The following is an 8,629-nucleotide window of genomic DNA, read 5'->3' as shown; positions in this document are numbered from 1 at the left end:
TTTGAACGACGTGGTACTCACATCCTGGAACCCAACAAGTTTGTGAAAGGGGCCCTGCAACACTTTTTGAGCATGGTCAGAAAACGCTGCCGATCGGTGTAGAAGCTCCCGACAACACGCGAGCCACATAATATAGCGCAGCACGTGGTGCGGAATTCACATAAATTATAAAAGTCAGCTCAAAGTTGCCTTCTATTCTCTGTAGAAATGATGGAAGACGCTCATAATTCGCGCGTAGAAAGCAATTTGTCCGCCATTGGCTGATTCTAACATGGCGGGCTCGGTCATTAGAGGGATCGCCGCGGGATGCCGCGACTTGTCCACGCGTGCGCGCGCGATCACACACACACAAACAAAAAGCCATTTATTCGAAGAAAAAAGTAACAGTGTACAAGGCAACGAAGTGCGCGTGACATATTTTCTTTCCCCCTGCCATCTCTCCCTGCCGGGACGAGAAAAGACAGAACGCGATTGCAGCGTGCGACAATTATAGGTAACTCAGCTCGTACTGGACAGATTCTTAAAATTTTTGCGGCATTGAATTCGTGAGGCAATAAGCTCCTTCAGTGAATCCCTTCTATAGCTACTGGAAAAACTGTTTCAAGGCCCCTTTAAACAATTGCGAGCAATTCTAACAGCACAAGAATTATGCAATACAAAATACGCGAGACAAGTGTATCAACAACTTCTCACTCAAATAAGACTGTGATACACTCGCGTACACTTACTTCAGTAAGAGATTTTGCCTGTAGTTTTACGTTCTGCTTCGTTATCCTAGATCTGGACCTGGTGAACAGCTTCGTGAGTCGGGACATCCTGACTGCCAGAAGTGAGAAAAAGTGAAGGAAGCGACGAGGCGGCCATGGCGGTCATCATGAGCTTGCTGGGAGTGGACGCTGGACTTGGTGGACCGGTGGACTTCAGTGGCAGACCGTGGCCCTTGACTTTAAACCTCTGTTCGGGCTCCTGTTTACGCAGACCTCTCACGAACCGTTTTTCACGTCGGGCAGAGAAGAATACAGCATCTATGGGCACTCATGCGAAGACATTGCATCTAGTTAGAATACACTCCAAAGTGTATGTACGTTACCGCACATGAACATCAAGTCATGCTTCGGTAAAGACCGAGCCCAGCAGGATACCTTTCAAGAAACTGACGTCCATCTGTTCCAGTGTGGTTCGCGGTAAACTACGTTGTGTGCTTGTCGTAGAGTGCTGGTTTTTATTATTCAGGCTTCCCGTGTTTTAACAGCGAGTTCTGGTTCTATACAGCGATGTCGGTTGTGCTCCCCTATTTGCTTGTCCACAGGCTGACGTGGGACCATGTCATACAGCCGCTTCGCAAGCATCGTTAAGATAAACTCTATATATTTGCTGCGCATTCCCGGAATGCGTAAACGCACACATTTGAAACCGCAGGCTTCAGGAAAAGATTTACTAAGGAGTACTGTGCGGAAGCACTGCGCTGAGAGTGATAGAGATCACTTGCAATCGGAGCGCGTTAAAAGCTGCTTGTACAGTACACGTAAAACAGACAAAACAAGTGCCTGATTTACCTCGTTTCTGCGTCGTCTCCTTGGCAAAGCATCAGCCGATGCCCATACTGTGAGTCCTCGAAGGTGCGTGATCTGAAGCGGGCTTTGGCTGACATGCAGTTGGAAGTGATAGAGGTACGACTCTGTAGACTCATGCTGTCATATTCGATAAGTCTAGTCGTCGCAGCGGTGTCGGCGACATGATGTGAAAAAATATAATGCGTTGCTGGGCGAGTTGTGATACCACAGAATATACCGAAACATCTCTCTAATTGCGGCAGAGGTAAATGAAGTTAAAACCGAGTAACAGTCCGAGTCACGTTGTGTAAGTTTGAACGATGCGCTTGGATCACGTTGTGTTTTAATCACGAGGACTTTAACAATAATTGTGAAGGCTTTGTTCATGTCATGAATTCCACTAGTAAATGCAGATATGTAGCCAACTAAATTGAGTGATCATTCTGTGTTCGCCATAAGGTGTTCGTTGCGACGGTTTTGTAATAAAAAATAATTCAATGATATTCCACGGCGAATATGAAGAAAACCCGCGGCAAGTGTGCTCATAAAATGAAAAAAAAAAAAACAGAATATGCGAATATTTGTGTCGAGGTCATTACTTGAGGTAGCGATGTTATTGTTCCATTGCCTATTGTAATAAAGCTATTCGTTTCCCTTGTTCAAAATACATATGTTTGAGTGATTATGACATGTTTGTTGCTGTTGTCGTTATTCTTGTGCCCTTGTGCCATTGGAGGGTCGTTTGTTGGCGCGAGCTTCACAACGAGCAATTCTGTGACAGAAACAAATGTTTCTAACGAGCCTAACTCTGGGTACTCATCACACAGGTAACACACGACCTTGATTTGAAGCATTATGTTTAGCGATGGCTTGGACATTCGAAACTTCATTGCAAAATGTTCACGTGGAACAGTGCGCAACGAAGCTACCCAAGGGTGCTACTTTTTTAATCGGTGCGGTTATCGATTAGCCTTGCTAAAACGAGGGAGTTCTGCGGAATCCCGCGAGGCAGCGAAGACTTGTGAAAGGAAGAAATGACAGCCACACATTCGTTGCATGAACCAACCAGGAAATCGCAAGGTTTTCTCGGAACAAAGATCTTCTATTTAAAGTAAATATCTCCTAGTTCCCGGACTCAGTCGAATTTTCCCTAAAGTAGAACAGTTTTGTCTACGTACTCTTATTCTTTTGTTAATGAGGGAGGGAGAGAGATAAACGAAGGAGGGATGCAGGGAGGTTAATCGAGCTAGGATTTCGGTTATTGGGCTACCCTGCTGAACCAGAAATTCATGGCAGAAAATTGACTCGCACGGTAAAATACCTTCACTAAAAGAAAGCCGGCCTAACTTCTGCAAGTGTACTTTTTTAGCCCAGTGGCTGAGACCTTGGAGTGTGGCACCATGGCTTCGAAACTCCGCACAACCTCGAAGTTTTCCTTTATTTTACATGTCTATCTTTAGCGCATTAATGAGATTCAGAGATACACACGTCCTGCATGCCTGGGTTTATAAGCCCAGTGGGTAAGACACTCACCTTTGGAGACTGGGGCCTTAGGTTCGACCCTCAGTGCAGCCTTGCAAATTTGTCCTTATTTGATGCTGAATTTCTTCATGGGGCATTCACGAGGTTCAGACGTAGTGATGCTGTGCATGCCTAGGCCTTTAGCCCAGTGGGTAAGGCACTCGCCTTTGGAGCGTAAGCCAGTATCGGAACTGAATAGAGCCTACAAGATTTATCTTGTTTTCTATACATGTCTCTTCACTGCGATTTGTATGGTCAGACACCTTTACTCATTAGGGCGACTTGTATGCCATCGACGTATATAGAAGCTCCGCTCACAGTCTCCTTTTCTAGTAGTGTAAGTAAATCAAGACATCAATCAATTTTTATTAGTCAAGTAAAAATGGTAATGCAGCGCAGGCAAACATGCAGGATATGTCTTGAGGTTACAAAGTGCAGGCTAGAGGAGATTATAAGCGTGAAAATTATTCTCAGAAACTCTGTGATAGCGGCTAAACATGAGTGTAACGTCACACTGTGCAAAAACGGACCTGCTGTGCACGTAGAAGCCTCGTGAGTAGAAGCTTCCCCCGATGCTCTGGCTTTCCAGCAATGCATGTCGAAAAGCAGCCGAAAGAGATCGGGCTCTTATCACCCCTGATAAGGCTCAAGTTTTGACTGACGTCACAATTTGCAAGGAAGGATATACTGGGCGTTTTTATTGGACCACCCCCAGCTGAAGCTTCCCGTGATGTATTGGCTTTACCGCAATGAATGTCAAAAAGCAGCCGAAAAAGTTTAGGTCCTTATCACCCCTGATAAGGCTCAACTTTTGTCTTACGTCACACCTTGCAACAGAAGATGTATTGTACGTTCATATTACCCTCCCGAACAGAAGCTTCCCCTGATGCGTTGGCTTTCTCGCAATGAGTGTCAAAAAGCAGCTGAAAAAATTCCTTTATTGCGTGGCGTGTCGTTAGACAAAAGTTGAGCCTTATCAAGGGTGATAAGGGCCTCATCTTTTTCGGCTTCTTTTGGACATGCATTGCTGGAAAGCCAGCGCATCAGGGGAAGTTTTAGCTTGGGAGACTCTAATATAAAGGTAGAGTATAACCTTCATTGCATGTGTGACGTCAGACAAAAGTTGAACCTTATCAGGGGTGATAAGGGCCTCAACATTTCCGGCTCATTTTTGACATTCATTGTGGGAAAGCCAACGTATCAGAGGAAGCTTCAGCTCGGGAGGCTAATATAAATGTATATTATATCCTTCGTTGTACGGTGTGATGTCAGAAAAAACTTGAGCCTTATCAGGGGTGATAAGAGCCTCAACTTTTTCGGCTACTTTTTGACATGCCTTGTGGACAATCCAACGCATCAGGGGAAGCTTCAGCTCGGGAGACAGTAATATAAACGGGCAGTATATCCTTCAATGTGCGGTGTGATGTCAGACAAAAGTTGAGCCTTATCAGGGGTGATAACGGCCTCAACATTTCGAGCTGCTTTTTTTTACATGCTTGCGGGTAAGCCAACGCATCAGGGAAAGCTTCAGCTCGGGAGACTTTAACATACACTACACCCTTCATTGCAAGGTGTAACGTCAGAAAAAAGTTGAGCCTTATCAGTGGTGATAAGGGCCTCAAGTTTTTCAGCTGCTTTTGCACATGCATTGTGGGAAAGCCGACTCATCAGGAGAAGATTCATCTCTGGGAGACTTCAATATAAACGTACAGTGTAACCTTCGTTGCGCGATGTGACGTCAGACTAAAGTTGAGCCTTATCAGGGGTGATAAGAGCGTAAACTTTTTCGGAGCTTTTTAAAAATCATTGCGGGAAAGCCAACGCATCAGAGAAGCTTCTGCTCGGGAGGCTAATATAAACGTACAATATATCTTTCGTTGCTTGGTGTGACGTCAGAAAAAAACTTGAGCCTTATCAGTGGTGATAAGGGCCTCAACTTTTTAAGCTGCTTTTTGATATTCATTGCGTGAAATCCAACACATCAGGGGAAGCTTCAGCTCGGGAGGCTAATACAAACGGACAATATATCCTTCTTTGCGCGGTGTGACGTCAAACAAAACTTGAGCCTTATCAGGGCTGATAAGAGCCTCAACTTTCACGGCTACTTTTTTGACATGCATTGCGGAAAAGCCCCTCATTAGTAAAAGCTTCAGCTCGGGAGACTTCAATATAAATGTACAGTATAATCTTCGTTGCACGGTTTGACGTCAGACAAAAGTTGAGCCTTATCAGGGGTGATAAGGGGCTAAACTTTTTTGGCTGGTTTTAGACATGCATTGCTGAAAAGCCAACGCTTCAGTGGAAGCTTTAGCTTGAGAGGCTAATATAAACGGAAAATATATCCTTTGTTGTGCGGTGTGACGTCAGACAAAAGTTGGGCCTTATCAAGGGTGATAAGGACCTAAACTTTTTCGGCTGCTTTTTGACCCTCATTGCAGGAAAGCCAACGCATCAGGGGAAGCTTTAGCTCGGGAGGCTCTATTATAAACTTAAAGCAAGATACATGTAAACTGGTAGCGTAACTTCCATAGAAGCCCATGGAACCAGTAGTCCATGGCTCGTTGCCACCATCGCTATCTACGTGAGGTGAAAACGACTGACGTCACAACCGGAAGTGGTATCGACGTCGTGCATGTGCCCTACATGGCGCGAAATTGAAATTTTTTTTGCCTACTTACATTTTATGCACCGTTATTAATACGCATTTTTATTGCACCCTAACTGTGTCTTGCTAATTGCATGCGAGAGAGAAAAGAAACAAAAAACAATGATTGTGGAAGCAAAGTTGTTTTATTAGTCAAATGACGTACTTGCAATATTCACAAGAAACTTCGCACAGGCAACTGTCAGACAAGTGTTCACTAGCGCAGTAGTATAACATTTCGAAAACTCACATTGCCCAATCGTCAAAAACCACTGCAGTGAGACAGCAGCTTTGATAATATAGCTTTGGCAGCAGTAGAGTACTGCGTATCGTTGCTTAGCGTGTCGTGTTCCTCGTCACCAGAGGTGAGGCCACGCCAGCCGTGCGCCAGCGAAAGCAGTCGGCAGTCACAGGAACGGCTGTCGACACATTCTGTGATCCAGTGGAGCTCTGAAATGCCACACCAATAAACGGCGCATAAAAAATAAGGAAACTACTGAAGGTACGCACAAAACCACCACGAAAAAGTGAGCGATGCCGCGTTAGCCTGGCAATGCGCTGAACAAAAGAAAACTCTGAACAGACGCTCCAAGGCAAAACCGATGGTACATGTAACCAGACTGCCTGCATGTGCCCGCTGTTTCTGAAACTAACCGAACCGAAAGCGGGCGTTCAAACACATACCAAAGACTAACGTTTTTTTTCTTAAGTAATCGACTATTTTTTTGTAACAAAGCAAGCCAAAACTATCAAAAATAAACGTTTAAATAATGTTTTGTTTTCAATATTTGTCCCTTCCTCAACTATGGCGCTTCAATGGTCACGAGGTTGTTGATGTCTGTCGCAACAGGTTTCAGACCACGTTTTGTTCCGACTTTCGCGGCATATTAGATTGACTGCGTACAGTATATCGTTCGTTGCACGGTGAGACGTCGGACAAACGTTGAGCCTTATCAGGGGTGATAAAGGCCTCAAATTTTTTGGCTGCTTTTTTGACATGCGTTGCGGGAAAGCCAATGTACCAGGGGAAGCTTCGACTCGGCAAACTCTAATATAAACGTACAGTGTATCCTTTGTCGCTGGTGGGACGTCAAACAAAAGTTGAGCCATATTAGGGATAAGAGCCTCAACGTTTTTGGCGGATTTTTGACACACATTGCGGGAAAGCCAACGCACCAGGAAAAGCATCAGCTCGGGAGAAAGGATGAAGCGGAAAGACAGGGAGTTAGGCAGTCCTTAAATCGGTTGGCTAACCTGGCTACGCAATGGGAAGAGGGCTAGGGAAGCAGGCTCACCAAATCAGAAACAAAAAGAAGGAAGAAATGGAGATTGTTTTCTTCATCAAAGTAAGTGCCGTCTAAGTGAGTTCATAATCAAAGAGATTCATTAGCCTGAGGACATTCAAGCATGGTTTGTCGCGTCGCTATGTAGATGTTCGTCCACAGCACGAGCAACTAGCACATTTAGGTGATCATTTCGAAGTGGGAATGTGTATATTAAATGAAATACTATGGGGTTTAAAATGTAATAAAACTCCTGTAAAGAAATAGTAAAAAGAATACGTTAGTGTGGTCGGGTTTCGCACCGGAAGCGTAATGGTTTAATGACGAGTGTTTTTACAACTCTGCTAGGCATTAGCGTTGGCCGAGTTCTAATGTATTTTTACTATACGAATACTCCGTACCAAAGATTAAGAAACAAAACAAAAGGGAACACTTCTTGTTAAGACATTGGGGAAGTCTTTCGTAATGTGGGGATAAAAGCCCCTTCCAAAAAAAATAGTATTCGAAGACACCAGAGAAATTCCGGCTTTGTGAAAATTTACTTTATTGCGATGACAATTATATGGACACTCTCGGCTGGATTTTGCCGCCGTTGCGAGCGTCGCCGTCATTAACTGTATATGTATACGTATCTGTATACATGAAAACGCAAGAAAAAAAAATACTTGAGAAAAAGACTCTGGCACGCAGAATCACACTTCTGACCTCTGAATTGACAGTGCGAAGCGTTAGCCACTGAGCCACAAAGGAGCACCTTCTTCTACGTCGAAACGGCAAGCTATTTATATCTATTGCTTACCGCTGGTGATGGCTACCTAAGGGGAACTATCGTGTTTTCGGCATTACCAGCGAGATGGCGCAACGGGCGCGCATCACCTAGAGATACTGTATATGCTACCTTTAGGTAGCAGAGTTGCGCATACTTTTCTCTTTCACCGCTTACACTGCTATTCGGCGAGCACTGTCACGTGGTACGAAGTGACGTCAAATGTTCCATTCACGAGGCGAAGCAAACTTTACGTGCACGATGGCGCGGCGCCAGCGCGCTCTCTGCCCGCACCGACTTCAGTCTCATCGTGACCGCCATTAAGGGCTTTTAGCTTGTACGTATGCAAGTTGCGTTACCATGTTCCCGGATAGAATCTGCGCATGCTCGGGTATTTACAAAACGAAAACCTTTACGTAACGTAAACTACCCGCTGGGTAGGGCTTACGTTTGCGGCGCAATTTTGCAAATCCACCTTCGTTCTCAGATACTCGCAATATCTGCGCTGTGGAGACTCCAGACATCATGTCAAAACAAGCCGAAGTGCAAGCGCCATTAGGGATTACTTTGTTTGAGCCATGTTACCGAAACTAGAATGGCCAGAACATCGAAGCCACGAACGTGTGAGGCCCCGACAGACTAAATAGGTGGCGCCATCTCGCGGAGTCAAAATGAACCAGGCCATAACAAATTTGCTATTGCAGAAACATTGTGCATAGTACGTCTGGTGTCAAAACCGCCCTGCAGCGTTATTACCAATGAGTTACTTTTTTAATCATTTTCACCTCATTTAATTAATTGTTGAGTTCAACGTCCCAAAACAACCATGTGACGTAACGTCCCAAAATCACAAAAAATGTGA

Source organism: Rhipicephalus microplus, chromosome 2, assembly GCF_043290135.1.
Source record: "Rhipicephalus microplus isolate Deutch F79 chromosome 2, USDA_Rmic, whole genome shotgun sequence".
NCBI classification, from domain to species: Eukaryota; Metazoa; Arthropoda; class Arachnida; order Ixodida; family Ixodidae; genus Rhipicephalus; species Rhipicephalus microplus.
This window is presented reverse-complemented; position numbering follows the sequence as displayed.